Genomic DNA, 24,873 nt, shown 5'->3' with positions numbered 1-24,873 from the left:
GAAGAAGCATAAAGTTTCACATAAGCATTCCTCACGATCCACTGTCTCACATTATTTTTGAATTATGATGGCAGCCGATGCTTCCAGCAGTGCAGCATATATATTACGAGCAAGATAACCTACAAAAGTCGGTAATGTTTTCAAGCCTCATTTAGTGCTCAAACCAATAAAGATGCAGGAAAAGCCACTGCCATTAGCATTAAAACACATAAAACTACCAATAAGCAAATAAAAATAAACACAAGTCAGAACACACACTCTTAAAACCAGAGTGGAGACTTCATCTTTTCAGATATGACAAGTAGGATGTATTGTTTTCTCAGAGCCAATTACCAGAAAGAGTTATATATTCAACCACACGATTACAAGAAATCACGATCCGAAGAGAAAAACATGACAATCTATTATTTATTCAATAAAGCTGCTTCAATTTAAAATATCAGAGCACATCACACTTCATCTTTATCCAGGAGGAAGTATGTTATTACACTACTTGTTGCATATGTTCTCATAAACAGGATAACGAATAAGGAGTGGGGAAACAAAATCAGGTTGTGACTAGAAAATGATTCCCATACTCAAGCTGCAATACGACTGAATTCACTTTAAAGGGAAAGTGGGAAAACAAATCAGGTTGACTAGAAAATGACTCAGCCCTTTGGCTGCATGTGGCTTCGGTTTACAGTATGATCATAACGACACCATCAGTTTCCAACTTAACAAACTGTAGAATATTGGGAGATGGAAGATATGTTGATCCTAGAAATCTGCCTGAGAGATATTGTACTGAGAGAAAGAACCTCTACAGCATAATTAAATCACCTAGGAAGTTGACTCTTGTTTGCCGATTGCAATTACATTTGCATATTATTCAAGTCCGTACAACAAATGTAGGAATCAAGAGAGCAAGAAAAGGTCTTGCAGCCTAATTAAATTTCTGCGAGAAACAAAACAGAATATTTGAATTTTCTGCTTCTAGAATTTCAGATATACTAGCATCAAGCAAAATGTCGCAGTTCTTTATTTATTGGTCCCATTAATGAAAAAGAGTTAAACCAGAAAAGTTAGGAGAATCCTAAGAGGTCGCAAAGCCTAAGGTACAAATCAAACTAGATGAATGTCAAGATCCGTCCTATAAAAACAAAAATACATCAAAGATTACTTCTAAACAAAGTTTTGTTCCCCGAAAAAGGGAAAAAAACAAGAACCTAAAAGTTGTGAATAAGGGGACAACCAAAACCACAACGTATTTCTACTAGACTAGACTAGAAACTAATAGTATATTACATAAGATCTTCGTATAAAGAGATGTTATCTCTTTCAATCAAAAATGGTAAGTTTAAAACTAGGAACAGGTAGAGAATAACATCATTCCCTTCTGATCTACAGATTTGTGGAAAAAGCACATAAGCAAAGCAAACTATTGCAATAGTAATAGGCACGTGGATTTATTTTTGGGGAAATCAGACAGCTATGCACTATTCTGGACAAAGTATAATTTTGCAGTAAGACATTATAGTGAGAAGACGGACCTCTGCAGCAAGACTGTAGATGAACTGCAGCCATTCGGTTTGAGATGAAGTCCCTGCGTGCAAGAAATGTCCGTAGCCGACTTTGTATTTGCTTTGCAGAAGAGTCCAAAATCTCAGCACGTCGTGAGTCTAAAATACCAATCTGGCCAGCCCTAAGAAATACTTTCGTCTTTCCCAACTGCAGAAATGAAAAACACGACATTACTTCAAGAAACTCACAGCAGAAGATTACAAGGCGCGTGAAAATTAGCAGCCGGAAATTAAACTTAAATTTGCAACTGCCAGAGCATCAAACTTTGAGAAGTTTGTGCAAAAGATTATTACAGAAACCTGATAATTCCCAAGCTTAAGTTTCTGCAGTATTTTCTCTGTGATAGTTTTTTCATCATTACTGGACACAGGAAAAAAAAAAAGATCAAACAAAGTTTAATAAGATACAAAATCAATATAAAGTGCAGGAAGGGACCAAAAACAACATTGATGTTTACAATGAAGGATATTGTTACTAAAACACTCAGCTGACATTCTCCTGCATCTTTAACTTTTGTTTTACTTAAAAAAAAACAATGTAGTCCAGCGTATTCACAACAATGAAATATCAACATCTGCCAGAAAGGAATTAACATGGAAAAAAGGGTACTTCACTATATAAACCCGAAAGACAAGCCATATCTCATTACCAAAGGGAAATTTCTAGATATTGATATACTGCAGATTGCAGAATCAGTCATATATTGATCATATATGAACATACAACAACTGAACAAAGTTTTAAGTAGCCATATGCTGCACCAACAGATGTTGGTAAGATTAATCTCATCATCCAACTTTATTCTTAAAAACCCTATGTTGCCCAAGTTATTATTTATCAAATTTACTTTCATGCCTTATACCAGTCTTCAAAAGAATCCAAGCAGAATAATTGAATTGCCAAAACACCAACTATTACATGCTTCAATCTTGACGATTTAAGGCAGGCCATAACCATGCCCACTTAAGCCAGTAAATTTGCTCTTATTCAACTTCAGATGGTAAGTGACAAAGATTAAAGTGGGTGCCAAGACAAAGTTAGAAGATTGCCAAACAGAAAACCAGACTCCAATTATTATTTTTTGCCCGATTTAGGAGCACACCTGAAATTCTAAGGTGCATAGATGATTGGTTGCATTTTGTGGGAAATCATTGTTTGGTTATTAAGTTTTCACTGACGCATTTAATGTTTACTGTACTGCTTTTAAATTAGCAACGTAACAGAATTTTGATACTTAGCACTTTCCGGTCTTTTCAAATGATTGCACCCCTGAAACTTCCTATCCTAAATTATACATTGATCTATGCATGATGGTGTTCAACTTCTAGATGAAAAAATACTTTGCACTTACATTTATTAAGTTCGTTTTTACTGGTTTTCCCTTTTTCCCGTCATCTAGTTAATTATTTCCTCCAATATTCAAAATAATTGACCCTGAGTCACGTCCCTTTGCCAATTTAACTGCAATGTGTATGATAACTATGCCTAGCAAAAAGGGCAAGCTGCAAAAGGATATCCTTCTCAGACATCAGAAATCCTATGTTTGATAAATAAGCCCCAATTTGAATCTGAAATTTAAGCTCATTGGAGATTGAACTGGATACCATATCCCTCTATCAGGTTAACTGCAATAACTTTGATAAGCATGCCAAGTAAAAAAAACCAAGCAGCACAATAGTTCCTTCTTACGTAAGCCGGCCAACGCAAACCACAGTTTGGATGAACAACTGCCATTTTAATCTGAATTTTAACATTGTCACAAAACCAACTAGCAAAAAAACATTAAGTTGGTAGCTCTGCTAAACTAACCAATGAATTAATATGCATGGAGATGTTTGTTGGCCATATTTGATGTTTCCGACATCCATTACAAATCCAGTGCAAGAAAACAGAAAATAAAATACAAAAGAGGGGGTCAAATAATTTCACCAACAGAGCTATAATAGTAAGGACTAAAGCAAACCCACCTGCCATCCAACATGTCTAAAACAATTAGCCCAAATCGATCTATAAATTCATGGTAAGTTCTGCGCGTGGGATAACCCGCCAAACTTATGCGCACGGCCTCAAGAACACCCTGCAATGTATCATATTACTGATAAATTAGAACATTCCATTCAAGAAAATGCACATGCACAGCCTTTTCATTTTCAAATGGTTAAGAAAAGGACTTTGCAGCATGAAGGCTGCAGAAAAAAGTATATATAAAAATCAGTTCCCCAAAAGTTCCACAGATCACACTGTGACCCAATGGAAGAAGCAAAACCGACTTAAGAAATCAATGTCATATACACTCAAGTCAAAGTGAATGAATGTGTAATTAGAAGCATAACAAACATACATACGTTCATTGAAGCTTCTTCTTTGAAAGAACTTAGCTTCATACTTTGAAACACAGAACGTAAAGAAGCTGAGGAGATTAATTTAAAGTGCCAAACAAAGGAAAGCAATGGAAGAGAAAACAAAATCAAATTGCACTACTAATGAGCAGTTCAAGAATTGAAATGAGTCAAATGAGAAAACATAACCAAACAGGAAAAAAGGGCAAGAAAAATATTAAAACAAGAGACCCTACTAAAAAGAAAACAGGCAAGTAACTGACAGGAAAAACAGCCCACCTATCCAACATCATTCCAAAATAGAATCAGAGAATAATAGGCAAATCTTGAAGAAAAATGAAAGAAAATTAAGCATGCGAAGTTATATTGAAGAACAATGAAAGAAAATTAAGCATGCGAAGTTATATAGAAGCAGGCATGAAACATTCCACTATAATACCATATGCAAGAAACCAAGATTAAATAGCATAAAGCAACTCCATGGAAAAATAAAAAAAAACAAATCTTATCAGTAAAATGAGTGAAGAGCCAGAACATTTGGCATATGGCAATAAACAAATTCTATATCAACTCACCCCACAACGCAGTTGGTGCAAGATGCTGAGGTTCTCAAATTTTTGAGGCCGATTCATTGAATTTGGCTTCACACAACGAATATAGTGTGGTTCTGTTGAGCTGAGCGTCTCCATGAGAGCTTGGAGTTGTTGCTACAGAGAAGAAGATGTGAGGGACAACATAATCTAACAAATATATTATCTATATCACTGCACCAGAAATTTAAAAAAAAAAAAAAAAAAAAAAGGCACACCGCAAGGCCAATGTCAAAAGGATTGTGAAAATGAAAGTTTAAACCCCAACATTTTTTATACAAAGCAGGGTATGTCAATGATACACTACAAGTAAATGCATGTGCTTTCCTATATAACAAATACCACTTTCTATATGTATACTACAATACAGCATATACAAGATGTATGGCCCACGGCCCACACACATACACTTACATAGGCACTCTACCAATTTACTAGGAATCAACACGATGTCCATATTACTACTTTAGCAACACATGCTTAATTTGTTTCAGCTCTCCTTAATCCCAAAGGCTTTAAAATCTACTTCCCTGAAAGATTTGACTTGCCAGAAATTTATAGAAACTCCATCCACCTATCACTATCATTTTACTCTTAATTTTAAATAAAGAGTGATACTTAACACCAGAGTTTATCAACCATGTTGGGGAAAATTTATGACATATTTAGGCTAACAACATGTCCAACGCCTACATATATGCAAGCAATTGATTCGTGTTAGTTCCACCAAACGATGACAAGAAAACTTGTAAACTCTTAGCTTGGGATGTCAATTGCAGTGGAAGTAAACAACTCCACATTAGAATAAGCTTCATACCTTAAACCGTGAGGCTACTGAAGAGAACTTGTATGATGACCTAGAAGATTCTTCTCCAAGGGAAGGAAAGAGGCCAGCAATAAAAGGACACTCCGAAGAAGATAACAAATTACGGTGTTCCACCACAACATAATCACGATTTTTATCTAAGAATGTTTCTGTCTTGTATGTCACCTTCAAAATAAGCACTAAAACATGAGTAACAATAGCAATCATTCTCCATGAACATAAACTGAGCTTTCAAATGTCTCTTAGTTTGACATACCTTGCCAGCATAATGGGACATGGTAAAATCTGTTTCATAAAATTTTGCCTTCTCTAATCGTGGATGCCCCCGAAAATTCTGGAACAACTTATTTGAGAAAGTTTGATGCGTAGACTTCGGGAACATGCTGCAATGGTGAATACATCAAGATAAGGAGATGTTACACCCAAAATTTCTAAAAGGGAATAAATTTAACAAACCACATGGGCATATTTTATACCAAGCTTCATCCAGAAGAGCAATTATCCCAATAGGCTTCTGCAAAACACATTTGACATTGAGTAAGTCAAAAGAGTCCAGCTTCAAAGTAGAAATAGAAGCAGTTTTTAAAGTGAAATGGGAAAAACACGACTAGGTCCATGGGACTTGGAGCCCAATGTGTAGTGAAGCGCACAATTTACAAAAAATTAGTATCTACCAAACGCATGTGAATTTAGTAATATAATAATCAAATTGCAATTCAAAAATAATTTCGGCATATCAACGTAAATTATGTCATTAATGATCCAACTTCTCAAACTTGAGACTCGATGAACCAATCGCTTCACGCTGAGATCACTTAGAAAATCATTATTTGAAGCGCACACTTCTCTAAGCGCATGGCGCATGTTTTCACCATGGAGCAATAACCCCTCGCTTTGCATCCTTTCATCACTTTAAGTGATGGAGTGATGGCTTTTAATAACACGGGATAGAAGAAAAACCAAAACATAATAAACCATAAAAGCTTCTAACAGTGAATCAATTTACATTTCCAGAAACAACCTTGCTGCATCTGGATTCACTAATAGTTAAGAACTGACAACTCTGTCCAACAACAAAAGCATGCGGTACCTTTATATGTGGTCCCCGGAATTGAACATAAATTAAAAAAAGTTGCGGCAGAGGTAGAAGACTCATTTTTAGAAGTAAATTATGCTCATATATCTGTTAGCAAAAGACACATTTTCAGAAGTAAATTATGCCTATACATCTGAAAATGATCTTAGTGAACTTTCAGGTTAATAAACACCAGTGGTTCTGCCAAGCTAAAATCCCAATTAATAAATAGTCTAAAGTGCACCATCCAAACTAAGCACCAGGCCAAATGGCAAATGACATATTATAGGAGATACTAACACATAGTATCATGACTGTATCCTCCTCAACAAAATCTTTTATTTAGCTCAAAATTTTCAGTGAATGACAAAACAAATATACACCATGATAATCAAGTAAGCACAAATTCGTAACAAAACCAAAGAAATTTAGCATATCCAAGTTTGCAAGCTTTCTTACATGAAATATGTGGTATAAAACATTTAACATACTATATCAGCTGACAACTTTATACAGAAATTCTTTTTGCCCTCTCAGTAACGTTGCTCCTTAAGCTTACGCAAATCAATTTGAAGATCTGAACCACATGACAAATTAAATCATCTACTGGTATACCAACATATTCTGATAGAGTTGCATACTGTGTTTCATTTGTCGCATCACCTAATTGATAGCAGAGTCTATTGTATAAGTAAGAAATTACATGCAAGAAACTTTTTGTAAAACAGATCATGAGGAGAAGTGTGGAACCTTTTCAATTAGATCCAAAACATCTTGGTTGTCTATAAATTCAATGTAACTCCAATTGATTTCTTCTTTCTGATATTCTTCTTGCTCCATCTTGAATACATGCTAGAAATTTAACAGGATAGAAATAAATAAGTAAAGGGTGAAAGAAGAAACACTGAAATCAAAAGGGTATTATAGCAAGCTTGTACTAAGATTCATAAGATCTCTAGTTCTTTCTTGAAAGGGTAACTTATCCTAGAGCAGTACAACTTACCTCATTAAAATGTTGCTGAAGCTTTTCATTTGCAAAATTGATGCAGAATTGCTCAAAGCTGTACAATGCATAGTGCAGAAATCAGTTATTGGAATGCTCACGTACCAATTTCCAGTTATCGCAATGTTTGGATATCAAGATCCTTCTTGAAAATGAAGCTAAGAGAAGCATCCCAGATATCCCAAGAAAAAGATATTAACTAACCAAAACATCGAGCTAAACACAAACATGAATTGCCCACGAGATGCATTTGATAACAACAAAGGACTTGGAATATGATTGCTAAGTGAGTTGGCAAGATGACGGAATAGAAACTTGCAGCAGCATATCCGCAGGATAACTGAATATCATCACCAAGTCCAAGTTTATGAAGTCAACTTGACACTTGACCGGATTCAATGGTTTCAACGTTCATACAGCAAACCAGGGTCAGGAAGTGCACAAAGTGTTCATATGATATTTGATGACGGTGTTAAAAAAACAAAATTGGTTTAGCTGCTTGGTAATCTTACAACAGCGAAGATTGGGTGATTGAGTGTCGTTTGTAGAGAATCATATTATGTTGCAGATTTTCTACGTCTTCTCACGCGGCTTATATACGGGAGATTTTCCCATTCTTAATCAAATAACTTTTTTTATCAAAACAAATCTTACAACACCGAAAACAGTGTCTGAAATTGGAACAACTGCTGTGGAGCATTGCCCAAACAATCTTCTTCAGTAAGAAAGAAGGCTCTATTAATGAGAAGGTAGAAAATGATCTATTGAAGCTAAATGATCAAAATTGCATAATTGAAAGCATAGAATTTCAAACTTCCTTCGAGACTAGTAAGAATTGAATCACTAAAAGAGCTAAGGCCTTGCACCACGCAGGAGATCAGAAATGACTCATTCACACATGGTGCACCAAAAAGTAATTTGATTTTAGAATGTCCTAAATATGTGCCCAAGCACACAATACCAAGGCAAATGAAGCACATGTCTGGAAAACATTGTCATTCCTACCGCTATAACACTACTAACTAATCTCATATGTTCAACAACTAAAACCTAATGAAGTGAAGATAGAACCAGTACGATCCCCTGGATTATCCACATTGCTCCAGCCAGAAACCTTTTGTAAAAAGGATAGATGGAACTGTGGCTCCTTACATTCTCGTAAATGATGCAGCAAAACCGTAGGGATGGGATGGTCTTTTTCAACTGTATCAAGTGATTCATGTCCAGCATGTCTCACACTCAAAAGCAATGGCCAAATAATTCCCAGCCCTATTGTTAATTTATTTATTTATTATAGCAGTGGTCACATTCAATAGATAATGCACAAGATTGTCAATTACTTGCTGCTAGGTTGATTTTTATACAACGGAAGAAAATCGAAAATCTGGGAAGCTATTCACAATTCCCTAGTTTAAAAAATCTAGTTGAAGTCAGCCTGGTTTTCATAAACTCTCTCCAGCCGGAAGAAAACTAGCTTCTTAAAACACCAAACTAACTATTGCCAGCTCCCGGTGATAGAGCCATCTTCTGCAAGGCGATGCTTCAAATGGAATTTCCCCAATGTTCAATAAAAACTCAGAGCCCGTTTGTCTTAGCATATAAGTTGCTGAAAACGGCTTATAAGCTGTTTTCAGTTTTTTTGAGTGTTTGGCTGGCCAGCTTATAAGGTTTTCAGCTTATAAGCTGCTTTTTTTAAGCTAAGCCAAACGGGCCCTCAAGCACTTATCTCCACCCCCTCCCCCCAACAAAAGGAGCACCAATATTCAACAGAGCCGAGGTCTTCCGAGCTAAGTTACTCGGATTCGGGTGCGGGTGTCTGATACGGGTGCGGATCTAGATGTCGGATCCTTCATGATCTAAATTTTAAGATTCGGGGATACGGATCCAGTTATTGATACAGGTGCGGGGATTCAGCTAAAAAAATTCAAATATCTAAAAATAGTGCTATAAAACCTGAGTCGAGGGTCTTTCGGAAACAGCCTCCTTATCTTCCGAGATAGGGATAAGGTCTGCATACACTTTACCCTCCCCAAACCCCACATTGTGGGATTTCACTAGGTATGTTGTTGTTGTTGTACAGTTATAAAACCTAAATTATGGAATATTATGTGGAAAACTTGAGGAAAAAATATTGATCAAGAGGAGAATCCCCGAAGGAGATAAAAGGAAACAAAGTGTCATAGAAATTTTTATATACAAGGTATTCCATTTTCTTCAATTTCACCTTGCTTTAGTTTTAATTAAAGAAATCATTGAATCTGTCCAGAATTTCTACGTGGATTTTGGTCAAAGTATCCAAAATCGGTTGACCAGATCGGGTACGGATCCCACACCCACACCCATGTCGTGTCGACACGGGTGCGGCACCGAAAGTGAAGAGTCCGAGTAACATAACTTCTAAATAAAGAAGGATTGAATGTTCAGTGCCAATCCTAAGTCTCCTGATAGCACAAAAGGCCCATAGTAATTACAAAGGCGGCTAGTAGTTGTGTGATTTTTCACCTCAGCGCCATTCAAAGTCCAAAAGAAATGGAAATTCCAAGAGAACACAATTCCACGCAAATGAACAAAGCCCTAAAAGAAAAGTTGAAAAGCCACGAACAAGTTTACAAGAAAATTCCAAATCCACGTGACTTGCAAGAAGAAACTAGCGGTCTTTTGTCTAATTGAGAATTGAGAGATGAAAAGAGGGGTAAAACCTGGAAAATGGATTCCATGAGCCTAAACAAAACATGTTTTTTATGATCTCAGATCTCACATCTTCCTATTGTGTCGAAAACCATAATTGCTTAAAATCACTTTGTGCCACACCGAGCATAATGTTTTTGTAAAGTCCCGTAAGGTTTTAGGTTTAAAATTTCAGTGGCAGCAAGTTTAACATTAGTAATGTGCTCGAGAGGTATAAGACCCACACCGTCTAAACAAAGTACTAAAAATATGTCAAACTGCTCATGATATAAAGTGAAGGGCCAAACTAGGTATTACTTAATTATTTTTCTAGAAAGTGATATTCCAAGGATATAATTAATATTATTTCTTTACCTACAAAGGGGTCACGTGATAGGAAGGGACTAAGTGAGAATTAATTAAGTCTCACAAGTGAGCCTTTCTGTATATGTCCAGCATTTTGAGTAATGATGGAAACACTAAGGGCATATTTGACCTTCCACCATTTATGAAAGCATGTGGAAAAGAATAGATTAATTAAAAGCCAAAAGGATATGTGCAGACCCTTTCAAACTCTACAGCAGCAACAAATAGAAAAGAATAATATGCCCTAGTGCCTTTAGTTTCAGCGACGTAGTGGAGCATTAAGAGAATTAACTGTGCAATACTTATTTTTGGGGTTTTGACGGACGTTGCCACTGTCCCACGGATATAAAACATCAGCAGTTCCATAGACTTAGAATCAAAGATCACCATCAGTGTACTTTCAAGGTAACCCACGAGTTCTCTTTAGAATTGTTATTACTAATTGAGATATGGGTAAGGTTTTGAACCCCGATTATTATGTAGATTGAATTGTCGATTGTTGTTGACAAGGTAGAAGTTAATCTTGCTAGAAAGGAAGAATCCTGAGGTGAGTTTAAACTTTCCCATAAGGTGTTCGATTAAATGTTTCTACATGTTAATGCGAGTTAAGTGGAACGAGTGAACTCACATAATTTATCGTTGAATGAATCTATCTCGTGCTCTCTGTTTACTTCCTCGTGCTTATCCGTCTGATGAAGATACTGGTTGTACCTACCTATTTTGTGTATAAAGGCTTTGTGCTAACTTTGTCCAGCCCAAAACAGTGTCTAATGCCCTTGAATCATGACCTAGAAAACAAAAATCCCCTCATTCCTCTAATATGCTATAAGTGTGAGCCTCCATAAGTAAAATTCTTCTCTTCCATATCTTATACAGAGAAGTTCTTCCTCATTTATTAAAGTCTCTTTATATTTCTGAATCATGTAAACATTTTGTGCTTATGCCATGTCTATGACAAAGTAGATGACTTGAAACTTTAATGTAAAGTTTAATGAAATGGTAACCGCATAAAGGGTTCCAAGCAGCCGTATAAAGGGTTGCTAATGCTTCCATAATGATGCATACAAGAATTGGTGGCCGTATAAAGGGCTCCGAGTAACCGTACAAAGGGTTATTAATTTTCTTATACAATGAGGTGCAACATGAATGGTAACCGTATAAACGGTTACGAGCAGCCGTATAAACAGTTGCTAATATTTTCATAATGATGCAAAAGATTCGGTAGCCGTATAAAGGGCTAAGAGTAACCGTATAAAGGGTTACTAAGTGCCATCACAGGCATAAGAAAAGTTCAGTCGACTAGAACAACTAAAAGAAAACAAAAAGAAAGGACTAATAAACTGAGCCTACGTCTATTATGTTCTGTTGGTTGCAAATTGGTCAACATTATCAAAGTTATTAAATGAGTTCCACCCCAGCAGTTCCTTGGTATTAATTCTCTTGCACATTTATGTTGTGGTTACATTTTATTAATGCATTCCATTTATTTTCTTGAACTTAGAAGATGTTCCTTCATTACTGGACATTTCACAACTTAAATATCGATTTTGTTGCAGGCAGTTGCTCAACGTGAACAAAAGAATTGAGTTTTAGTGGTTTTTTTCTTTTCTGTTTTTTGCTTCATTGTGTTGCAATACTTTATGATAAATTATGACTTCTTTCTCAGCTTTTATTCAAAATCTTATTCGGACTTTAGTGAGGAGAATGGAGGAACCAAAGCTTACTTGCGATACTGCAGAATTGGGGAATTGTGGGGAAATCTGGGAAGTTGAGGATGCCGAACCAATTTTGGTTCATCAACAAGATGGATGCTCAGACAAAGAAATAGATACGCCTATTTGGATCCGCCGATACTTACTCAAGCTAAACAAATTGTTTGGAGTTGACTTTCAGGGGCACAAAGAAGAAGCCATGGAACTTCTCTTGCAGATTGATAGTAGTAGACAAGCAAAGAAGATGGAATCAGAGATTAATATTAAGAAGAGCAGGTTCAAGGGGACACAAGAACTGAAGGGACTGGTCTCTTTTGATGTTAAATTCAAAAGTGATGGAAATAGGAGCAGGGGAAGGGCTTTAACTTTAATTGATCAATGAAGCTCAAATTAGTCACATGGAATGTGAGGGGATTAAATAACATGGATAAGAGGAGGTTGGTGAAGAATTCTATTCTTGATTGGGGTGCAGACATTATATGTTTGCAGGAAACAAAGCTTGAGGGGGATGTAGAAGATGATGTTAATTATATTTGGGGAGGAAGATGGGCAAGTTATGCATGTCTAAAAGCCAGTGGAACTAGAGGTGGAATCATGATGATATGGGATAGAAGGGTATGGAAAGGGGAGATTTTTCAGATTGGGTCATATACTTTGACTAGCAGATTTGAAGGCCAGTTACAGAACTTTGAATGCCATATTACAGAGGTGTATGCTCCAAATTGTGACATTGAAAGAGAAGAGGTTTGGTGGGAAATAAGTGCTGTCAGGGGTCTGATGGAAGGCCCATGGGCAATTTGTGGGGACTTCAATATTGTTAGATTCCCGACAGAGAAAAGAAATTGTAGGAGAAGGCCATAGCTATGGTGGAATTCTCAGACTTCATAGAGGATATGAGTCTTATTGATCTTCAGCTAGAAGGAGGTCCTTATACTTGGTACAGAGGGGACAATCACACTAGTGCTTCAAGAATTGACAGAATCCTAATCTCTGAAGAGTGGGATGACAGTTTTAGCAATATTAAACAATCTCTCCTTCAGAGAGTGACATCTGATCATGTCCCTATTGTTCTGCAATGTGGAGATTGGGACCAACCAAAGTCATATTTCAAATTTGACAATTGGTGGTTGAATACTGATGGCTTTGTTGATAGAATCAAGAGTTGGTGGACAACATTTGACTTCGAAGGGAAACCTGATTATGTTCTAGCTTGTAAATTGAAGGCTTTGAAAGGTAAACTAAGAGAGTGGAGCAAAAGCAGCCAAGGCAACCTGAAAGTACAAAAATCAGACCTGCTCAATCAATTGGCAGTACTGGACAGAGTGCTAGAAGTAAGAATTCTAACTGAAGGGGAAATGGTGGAGAAGGCATCACTATTGCTGAAGTATGAAGATCTTCTAAAGAATGAAGAAGTGGCCCGGAGACAAAGGTCCAGGGCCATCTGGCTCAAAGAAAGAGACAAGAATACAAAGTTCTTTCACAAGACTGCCAATGCTCACAAAAGGTGCAACAACATTGATCACTTAATGATCCAGGAAGAATTAATCACAGAACCACAGAGAATCAAGAATGAGATAGTAGATTTCTACAAAACACTCTACACAGAGACTGAAGAATGGAGACCTGCAAGCAATTTTGGGAATTGTCCAACAATAACTGAGCAAGATAAGAATTTGCTACAAAGCAGATTCGATGAACAAGAAGTTTTAGGGTGTTTGAAAATGTGTGCTACGGACAAGGCACCAGGACCTGATGGCTTTACAATGGGATTCTTTATCAAATGTTGGGAGGTACTTAAACAAGACATCATGGGGGTGTTTCACAACTTCCATTCCCATGGCCTATTTGAAAGGAGTTTCAATGCAACCTACATTGCCTTGATCCCTAAGAAGAATGGTGCAAAGGAGCTGAGGGACTTCAGACCTATAAGCCTAATAGGCAGCATTTACAAGATTATTGCAAAAGTCTTGACTGAGAGGCTGAAAAAGGTGATGGAAAAACTGGTAGATTCTCAACAAATGGCATTCATAAAAGGAAGGCAAATAATGGATGCCATACTAATAGCCAATGAAGCAGTAGACTCAAGACAGAAACAGAAGAAGCCTGGCATCCTCTGCAAGCTAGATATTGAGAAAGCATTTGACCATGTGAATTGGAACTTCTTACTAAGCATGTTACAACAAATGGGATTTGGAGTACAATGGGTTAAATGGATAAAATTTTGCATATCGACTGTCAGATTCTCAGTCATCATCAATGGTTCTCCAGAAGGATTCTTCTCTGCTCAGAGAGGTCTCAGGCGGGGTGATCCCTTGTCACCTTTTCTTTTCATAATAGCCATGGAAGGTTTAAACAACATGGTCAAAACAGCCAAACTTAATGGGTGGATTAAAGGCTTTGAGGTAGCTATGAATGGACACAACATTCAGGAGATTACGCATCTTCAATATGCTGATGACACCTTAATTTTTTGTGATGCAGAAGTGGAACAACTGAGAATTTTGAGAATTATACTGGTCCTTTTTGAAGGCATTTCTGGGCTGCATATTAATTGCAGAAAGAGTCATCTCTTCCCAATTAATGAAGTAACAAACATGGAGGATTTAGCACTGATCTTGAGGGGAGAAGTGGGGACTCTTCCTACTACTTATCTTGGCATGCCACTGGGGGCCAAGTCAAAATCTACTGGCATATGGAACAATGTCCTGGAGAAATGTGAAAAGAAACTCTCAAGATGGAAGTGTCAATATTTGTCAATGGGAGGAAGGCTCACTCTGATTAACTCTGTATTAGACTCTCTACCAACCTATATGATGTCCCTTTTTCCCATTCCGGTGGGGGTCATTGAAAGATTGGACAGCATAAGAAGGAACTTCCTGTGGCAAGGTAAAAAAGAAAAAAAAGCCTATCACTTGGTCAAGTGGGAAGAGGTAATTCTCAGCAAGGCTCAAGGTGAATTGGGAATTAGAAATTTGAAGAATCACAGCAAAGCCCTCAAGTTGAAATGGTTATGGAGGTACTCTCAAGACCCTCAATGCTTATGGAGCAAGGTAATCAAAGCCAAATATGAAGTACAAGACAACTGGATGACTAAACCAGTGAACTCAACTTATGGAGTTAGTCTTTGGAGGTCTATAAGGGTACTATGGCCCGCTCTAAAGAGTCAAGTTTCAATCAGAGTGCTAAATGGTAACAGGACATCCTTCTGGAATGATAATTGGCTGGGGAATGGAGCTTTGAAGGATCTATTCTCTGACATATATGCTTTAGCTCATCACCAACAGAGATCTATAGCTGAAATGTGGTCACCTCAAGGTTGGGAATTGATACTCAGAAGAGACCTGAATGATTAGGAGATAAGTAGAATGGTTGAGTTCTACAAACAACTGGTTGATTTCACAGGAACTCAAAACAGGGATGACACATTGAGATGGCAAGGACATAGTAGTGGAAAATTCAGTGTTAATGCAGCCTATAAAATGATAAACCAACCAACACCTCAAGTCACCAACTGGCCCTGGAAGCATATTTGGAAGACCAAGATACCATGCAAGGTTGCATGCTTCTCATGGTTACTGGCAAAGGAAGCTGTGCTCACACATGAAAATTTAAAGAAGAGGAACTGGACTATGTGCTCAAGATGTTTTCTCTGTGAAAAAGAAGTAGAGACAATTGGTCACTTATTTTTGCACTGCAGGATAACTGATCAGCTATGGAAGATCTTCATTAATCTCAGAGGCATAGCCTGGACAATGCCTAGAAAGATTACTGAAGCTCTCTTTAGTTGGGAGGCAGCTGGAGCTGGAGCAAATGACATAAACAGATGGAAGATGGTCCCTGCTTGCATTTGGTGGGCAATTTGGAAAGAAAGGAACTCTAGATGCTTTGAGAACAGCAGCAACACAATGCAGGAGATCAAGCTTAACTGTATTAAGCTTTTTTCTTTTTGGTGTAACCAGATCTACCCAGAGGATACTATATCTATCCTAGACTCATTAGGTTCCTGTTAGAACTGTAGACTGGTTTTGCTCTCTTCTGCTCACTTGTAAATATGGTTTCAGTACAACCCATGTACTGTTCTGTGTTTAATACATACATGTTACCTTCTCAAAAAAAAATGTTGAGACTCACTGAGTACGGTGGATTGTACTGACGTTATCTTTTGGGAACCTACGTTGGTCTGCAGTACAACGTAGGTGCCAATTTTGTGGACAAACAGACTACAGGCTAGAGATCATTGCTCTCCGTGCTTTTGGTAGCTCCACTTCTTGCTTTCGGTGGGGACTCGTATATGTTTATTCATTTATTCCTTTATTTAGCATATGTTTTGGGAGCCAGGAACCCTATGTCCTGTGCATTTCCTTTAGTACTCCAGTAGAGGCTTCATAGACGTGTTTTAGTTGGGTTATGGTTGATAACGGTACTTGGGATCATTTTTAGTACGTTTCAGTATTTATGGATTTCGAGATTCATGTGGATTATTTTAAGGATTGTTTGCATTAGAGTTTTGAGAGTCAAGTTATTTATTTAGATGCACATGGGTTATGTGTTATGGAAGTATAGGTTAGAACAGTCAAGCTGGCTCGCTCAGTCAAGTCAAGGCACCAAGTGCCAGTCATGACTTGTTTAGAAAACGGGTCGTGACAGTTTTTTCTTTTGGGATTTCCTTATTTTCAAGCTTCCCAGTTTCTATAATTTGTAACTCCATTTAGCCCCCCCCCCCCCCCCCCCCCCACACAAAAAAAAGACATTGATTTGACATGACAATCTTTCAAGCTAATAAGCCATCAGAAAACTGTTTTTCTCTCCTTATTTTGGGGGTTCACTCTAACACTTGGTCCGTAGAGTATAAACTGAAGGTAAAGACAACCCATCTGAGTTTTGAGGAAAAATACCCCTACTTTAAGCACATATTAACTGCACATGATAGGCTAATATTGGTTTCAAACTCATAGCTCGTGGAAAGAACCAATTTAGCAAACAAGCCACTATATTGTGGACCTAATGGGAAGACAATTCTCAGAGGCTATAATGATTAGATATTTCCACAATAACTCCAACACTTAACACTTTCCTGTTTACGAACATCCAATAACTTCTCAACCTTTCATCTCCAATCTACATTCTACGCTGAAAACTGCTTATGAAAAAATAGATAATTAAATGATTTTTCATAGCCCACGGTTATGCAATTCTACAACATTATTTGTCTAACAATTTCAATCATTGTCAGCAAGCTCATATACTAATCAAGTTTCAGTTAAGCTTTCAGTAAAGCATGAATAGCATTCAAATAAAGCCTTGTGAGAGGTCACGTCTAATAGATCATTACTTTTAGGTGCTAAACATCGCCCAAGCGCAACTATGAATTGCCTTTCATATATTTCATTACATGCTTTCACCAAAAATATGGGCATGATCTTTTAACAGCTGTGAAGAATCAGTAGGAGTATATGCCTGCAATCTTGAGTTTTTTTTCTTTTACCTAATGAGTAATTTAAGTTGACGTTGCACAACTACAGAAGGCTCAATGCATTACAATTGCACTAAAGGGGATGCAATGGAAAATTGAAGCTTGAGCCAAAAAATTGATCCACAGCTTCTGGATGTATATTTACAAATCTGATTCTAGAAGGACTTCCAATAACCTACCTTTATTTATACCTTTCAATAAATGTAGCAATCTGTTATTTCCATATACTACATTATTTTTCAAAAGATAACATGTAACTAACCTGTTCTGCTTAAAGCATTCAAATCCATATATATCTAAAACTCCAATTTGTATCTGGGAATCAAGATCTTGACCAACAGATCTATTAATCTTTTCAACTAACCTGAAACAAACAAACGACGACATACTCATATATAATCAACTTATGTAAGTTAAACATTGACTATTGGATGCCGTAAAGGATTTCTAAGTTACCAACCAATCAAATAATTGGGCATAAACAGTCTTTGCTAAAGTATCACGTCCTGCAACAGCAGCACCACAATCAAGAGCCTTAATGATGATTCCTTCGTGAGTTTGAATTGATCTTGTACAGAGAGAGGTCACCAACAACTGTACGTCACACCTTTTTAAAAAAAGAGTAATTGGGGATCAGTTGGACTGTCAGACGTTAAGTAAATACCACCCTTATAAAGCAATACGACAGAGCTTGAATTTTTGGTTTAAAATAACAACGATACTGAAGAGCCTTGCACGACAAGAAATGTAAAGAAGGCAAAGATACACAAAAGTCAGCAATACCTCAAGGCGACACCAGAACCATTAAATCCAAGCATGTGAACAAGCGAGACCAGTCCTAGTTTGACAGGACTCCACTTACCTCCCTTCTTTTGGAGAGTTTTGAGCTTCAACCTACACGTCCCCTAGGCTATATTTTTCAATTCTTTATCATACAAAAGTTATAATAACAACCCGTGAATTAGTCCTATCCTATATGACGTCATGAACAGTGCTATCCTTTCCTGAATATAATTTTCTCGATGTCTCAAAATCACAAATAATTCCAAGACAGGACATGAAAAGCAAGAAAAATGAAGAACTATTGCAATAACCATTTTTTTTTATCAACTAAGTATATTTCATTCTGACCTCTTTTTTGCTTTCTTTATGCTTTCTATTGAGCCGAGGGTCTTTCAGAAACAGCCGTCCTACCTTGGTAGGAGTAAGGTCTGCGTACAATCTACTCTCCCCAGACCCCACGTTGTGGGATTTCACTGGGTTGTTGTTGTTGTTGTTGTTGTTATTGTAAGTATATTTCCTTCAAGAACTATTCCAATAACTTTTAAGGATGACACATTAATTATAACGAACTGCCATCTACATATAACAGAGAGTCAAGTGTACGGTAACCATTTCACCAATACAAACTGTATAAACCAAAATTGAGTAATGAACATTATTCTAAGCGAAAGAAAGCGTTGTTGGCCGAGAGCCCGAAAAGCTTAAGAGAGCAGACACAGTAATATTCTCTATCTTTTGAGCCGAGGGTATATCGGAAATAGTCTCTCTATACCACAAAGGTAGGGGTGACCTGCGTACATCCTACCCTCCCCAAACCCCACTTATGGGATTACACTGGATATGTTATTGTTTTTTTTTTTTTGGTTTGGGCGGGCGGGGAGAGAAACGAAACATTTCCAAGTAGATACCGAAATTCAATCCCAAAAAAATTATATATCAAGGGAAAAAGCCTAGCAAAAGGATGATAAAGGACATGATAATCATTCATCAACCAGCAATAATATCAGCAAATCAGAGAAACAAAAAGCTTAAATGTGTTGCCTGGAGAAGGAAAAGAATCACTTACTTAAAAAGCTTAGCAGCCATCTGTAGATGAGACCTAGACTTTTCATCTTTTATAACTGATGAGTCGTGTTCTTTGCCCGGAAAGAATTCTATGTTTCCTAGATGTAGAATGGCTGCCAAGGTACGGAATATTGCTTCCTGTTATTAAAAGAACAATGCAATGTAGTAATTAGTGAAGTAGAATACCACTGCTACTAGAAACAGAAATATTGATTAGGATAACAAACTACAGTTGCAGAACCTGTTCCTCCTGACTAATTCCAACGATATCCATAGCCCTCCTTGTCTTGGAATACTCCTCAGCATTGCTAACTCCATCTAGCTCATAGGTTTTGCTCTGGTTCAAGTAGTGAAAGTCACTAGGATGCCCCAGCTTGTATTTCTCCGTATCCTGAAGAAGCAAACATAAATAGGAAACAACCTTAAACTTTTACTCTGACGGTCAAATCGCATACATTGGCCACTTAGAACAATTTAATCACACATTAATGTCACCACATAAAAGTTAATACACTCGCGAGGAAAAAAATATCATAACATACATTTCACTTAGGACATGAAGAATTTCATGAATTGAACGTCATAACCAAGCGCATGGAGGGAAGAAAATACCATTCCAGATGCACATAATTGGTAAAAGCAGTGATAATTCCTCTCCGGATCTGTTATCTGAACAACACGAGATCTCTCCAGAAGATAAGTCCTAATTGCGGCACCAGATATTCTACCACTAGCATCAAATTGGATCTCCACAAACTTGCCAAAACGACTGCAAGAAACAAGGATTAGAGGCATTAATCATAATTGAATAGACCTCAAAAACGATTGCCCCGTGTTCAGCTATCACTTTATTGAATAAGTACGAGTTTAAAAATTCCAACAAACTAGAAATAACCAGTTTCACCGTAAGCAGGTGAAGGACAAGACAAACAGAGATTCCATAAAAAAAAAAACAATGCTCTTAAAAAAGACGACAAAACCACCTTCACTGCTAAAATAATGAACATCACTGATTTCACCAAATGATACATGTCAGCAATGCCAACATTAGCAGTCGAAAACACACCTTGAATTGTCATTCCTAATAGTACGTGCATTGCCAAAGGCCTCCAGCAACGGGTTAGACTAGACCAAAAATGAAAAATGACTAAAAATTAGTAACATAAACTTTTTGAACAGCAAAAAATAAAACAAATTCAAATCATCAATTAAAGAAATCTCACTAACAAAAAACGAAAAAAAGAAGAATCTCACTACAGTAAAGGAAAACACATAAAAATAAAGAACCATGAGGATGATCTCCTAGCAATAAGAATTGAGTTAGCAATCATAACCTAATTGACATTACATCTTGATTTTGATGATGACAGAACACTAGGCTAGAAATTAATTGTTTCAATGACATGAGAATGACAGTAAGGAGACTACAATTTGTTCAGTGAGCTTTAGTGCGTCAGCTTTAGTGCGTCATATGCATATCGGATGGAGCTTTACATCTTGAAAAGGAAGGATGCCATCCCTCTCAGTCTCAGCCACATTAACTTCCTGACGGGAACATTCACTGTTGCGTGCAGATTTACCATGAACGACTAACAGGTCTCTCTCGTATGACATCCCTCAACACCATATATGAAATGTTTTGACCTCTTTTCTTTTTCTTTCCAAGGTGCATTCTGCAAACAGTTAGATTGAACAGCCATCCCATAAGTTTCTGGAGATGTCACCTTGCAGTTGAGATGCATAGAAGTCTGGACAAAAACATCCTCCAAAGTAACAACAGATGGGCTGTTGAGAATTTCATCTCAAACTGAGTTATGATCCAATCTCGGTCTGATGAGAGCAAGAACCATAGAGGATATTTCTATCTGTTTCTCCTTATCAGTCACATCATCAATAATTGGCATGAAGAGAATTAAACTCGTCCTTCAGAGGTTTTTACCTGACCCAAATAACTGATAATGTCTAGATGATCTTGCTCGATACGGACCATGCCAACTTCAGTCCAGACTGAGATAGGCCTTGCAAGGATGAAATAGATTGAGAGATTGGGATCAAGAAATTCCAAAATAGACTAGACAATTGTCTATCTATTTCAATCCACGCGGTTTGATCTGGAAGCTTGAATATCTGAATAATTTTTTAGGTGAATATCATATCCTTGACCCATGTATTATGGTTCCGCTCCCAAAGAGACGTAACTATTACTGCTTGCAACTTTGCATTAGTAATTGCGGGGTGTAGAAATTGAGGAGAAAATAGTTTTGCTTGATTTTCAATTTTTATATCTTCAATCATCTTTGTATAAGCAACAATTTGTTTAACTGGAAGACAAAACCGAACAATTAGCGATGTTTCACAACAGAAAACTTCTGCAAGAGAGAAATCAGATTGAGATATTGATGAGAGATAATGCGACGATCAGATTGAGAGCAAGATTGATGTCACAATGGTAGGTAAGAAGAACTGTTGCATTAGTTGAAACCAAAACAGTGACATTCAGACAGTGGTGGGATAAGAGAAACGTCATGACGTTTTGCCTTTCATGGGGAGACGCTCTTTCTATGTTGACACCGAATTACAGTCTAAACCCTAGTAATCGAAATTCATTAAGTTGCAGGCAGAATCACCACATGATGTTTTGCCTCTAAAACCATTAAGCAGCAGCCAGCAACTTACCTCGAGAACTTGTTGTTCAACTGTTCTGTCATCATCAGCAGCACGACCACCAACATAGGTAAGGTATTGCATTATCAACTTTGTGGTCTCTGTTTTCCCTGCTCCACTTTCGCCACTAACCAATATAGATTGGCTTCGGTTCTCAGACATCATAGCCCTAACAAAGATAATTCGAGCAAAAATAAATCACAAATTGATTCACTTTAGGCAATCCTCACCAGATCCCCAAATCACTAGTCAACAAACCTGTACGATGCATCAGCCACAGCAAACACATGAGGGCTAAGCTCACCGAACGGAGCTCCTTTATATTGCTCCATCATGTGCACATTGTACAGATGTGGAAGTTTAGTGAATGGATTGACAGCTATTAAGATGCTTCCCGTGTATGTCTATTAAAGGAAAAAGGGGGGAATCAATTATCATCGCAATGCACTCATGTAGGATGACGGTGTTAGAGCATATGACAAAAACTGTACCTAGTGAAACCCCGTCAGGAGAACAACGATTCTTTTTTTTATCAAGTAAAAGTATTTTCATTCATAAACATTGCCAAAACGGCCGTATACAAAGGGTATACCACAAGATCAAGAATCTACAAAGTTATGATACCTCTACAAACTCCACCCAATCCTCTACACAACTAGGAACTTTCTGTTTACACCAAAAGTAAATAAGAAAGCAGAGCTACTGCTCAATTGAGAGAAACTTGACTCTACTACATCAAAAGCTCTCCTATTTCTCTCTGTCCACACTACCCACATTAACGCAAGGAGAACAACAATTCTTAACTAAAGCTACAGCTTTAATGCCCATAACTACAAGCCAGTAGCTTTTGGTTCAAAATTTGGGTTAGCACAACATGTGTCAAAATCCATGATCAAGACATTCTAGAAGCAGTGCACAAGAAATAGCTTCAGTTCTTTCCTCACAAAAATATTTTCAAAGATATACTTTTAACAAATATTGCAAACACAATGCAGTGGTCTAGGGGCAAATATCAATTGCTACAGTGACTAAAACTCCATAAAGTGTCTCAATATCCATTTGAGTCGAATAACAGAGTGACAATCAGAACAAGGTAGATTTACCATTCATCTACCAGAGCCAAAGTAGAACCAAAAATTGGACCGGAATCGGCACTGGTTGATGCTGGAATTTAATAACTTTATTCCTAAAACTCTAGACGGATCATATAAAGAACAATTTTAGCAAGCTTTATTCACTTTTTTTGTAACATAGACATCACTAAGAATCACACTACTTCAAGAAATAAGATAGAGAAACTTTAATTTAATAATGATGAATTCTGTTTTCCTTCCTCCTACAAACCAAACACTATACAATCAGCTGTGGCAGCCACCCACTTTTGCCTCTACAAGGAGGCTACACGCCGTTCCCCTGCTCCACGCCCAAAGCATCCTTCTTTAACAGGTAGGTTATGCTAGAAGGGGCATCGTGCAGACATGAACGCTCTAATTTAGGTGTCCTACTTTCCTTTTCCTTTTTGGTCTGTCCCAAAAAAGTCTCTTTCTATATTTATTAAAATTTTCAATTCCAACATTCTACATGGCAAGTTCGAAACCGCAAGATTTAAAGAATACACACTTATTTAATTTAAGATTCAAAATCTCCCTTTGTTTCTCAAAACTCCGTGCTCAGTCAAACTGAAACACTTAAATTAGCTTTTTCTTGATTTATACAGATGAAGATATTGTATATGAAGGGGGGGGGAAAAAAAAACAAGAATCGTAAATTTCACAACTCACGTAAATTTCATTAAGAGCATATCTTCTTTCAAGATTATCTAAAACACCAGGCTCATTCAAATAAGTCAATTTGGTCATGTCATCAACTCCTCCATGGTCTGCTTCTTCATCCCTTGGATACAGATTCTCCGGTAACGCCAATACCTAACAAAAAACAAATTATTCAACCCATTTGACCAAAAAAATTCAAAATTGAAGTGTTGTTTGTCTCACTTTGTTGCCATGTTGAGTAACAACTTGGACTTGTTTACCAATAAAATCAGTGACTTGAGCTGCTACCCAAGCAGAATTTCTGTCTTCAACCCATACATTAGAGCCCTTTCGTAGTGTCATTTTCTTGGATTATAGGTGAAATATCACGTGTTTTGTGTGGAAATTTGGGGATTTTTTGGATTTGAAATTTGAAGTTGCATTAAAACCCTAGAAAGAGAGAGAGAGAAATAAGAAGAGATTAATTCTGTTCAGGTTCCCGCCCTAAACCAAAAATGGAGCATCCTTCAGAGAGTCCAAACTTTTGGCCTTCTATTTTGCTCAGGGCTTTACTTAAGAATATTTACTAAGGGGAATTTAGAGCTCGTTATTCACACTTTGAGGTAGTTTTCTTTTTAAACTTCCTTAATTGGGATAGAATTGCATGTGGATTTATTAGTACTTGGGATCTTGTTAATAGTGAAATAGCAACCTAATTGGGATAGACGAGTTTCAATTTCGTCCACTACAACACTTGTCGGAATTAGAGACATTTTTATTTTGACTCTAAAATACTACTAGTAAGTTTAAAAAGATACATTGGATATTTTAGCTTCTAAATTTAAAAAAGGCCCGATTGAGTTTAAGTAGTTCAGTTAAGCGATGATAGAGATGGAAAGAGCATATCGATCCACAATAATATTAGACTAGAGTCCTTCGTCAAACTTATCTTTATATGTTGTGTTTCTACTAGATTATCTTTACTAATAATAGTAT

The 24,873-nt window shown here is 37.1% G+C and overlaps 1 pseudogene; it reads right to left on the bottom strand.

Moving 5' to 3' along the window:
* Nucleotides 1-24,518, bottom strand: part of LOC132637472 (myosin-15-like) — a 47,687-nt pseudogene extending 23,169 nt beyond the window's left edge.
* Nucleotides 24,519-24,873: the final 355 nt, after the last annotated feature.

Source organism: Lycium barbarum, chromosome 4 (assembly GCF_019175385.1).
Source record: "Lycium barbarum isolate Lr01 chromosome 4, ASM1917538v2, whole genome shotgun sequence".
NCBI lineage: Eukaryota > Viridiplantae > Streptophyta > Magnoliopsida > Solanales > Solanaceae > Lycium > Lycium barbarum.
Note: the sequence above shows the minus strand (reverse complement) of the source record. Positions and strands in the feature narration are given on the sequence as shown.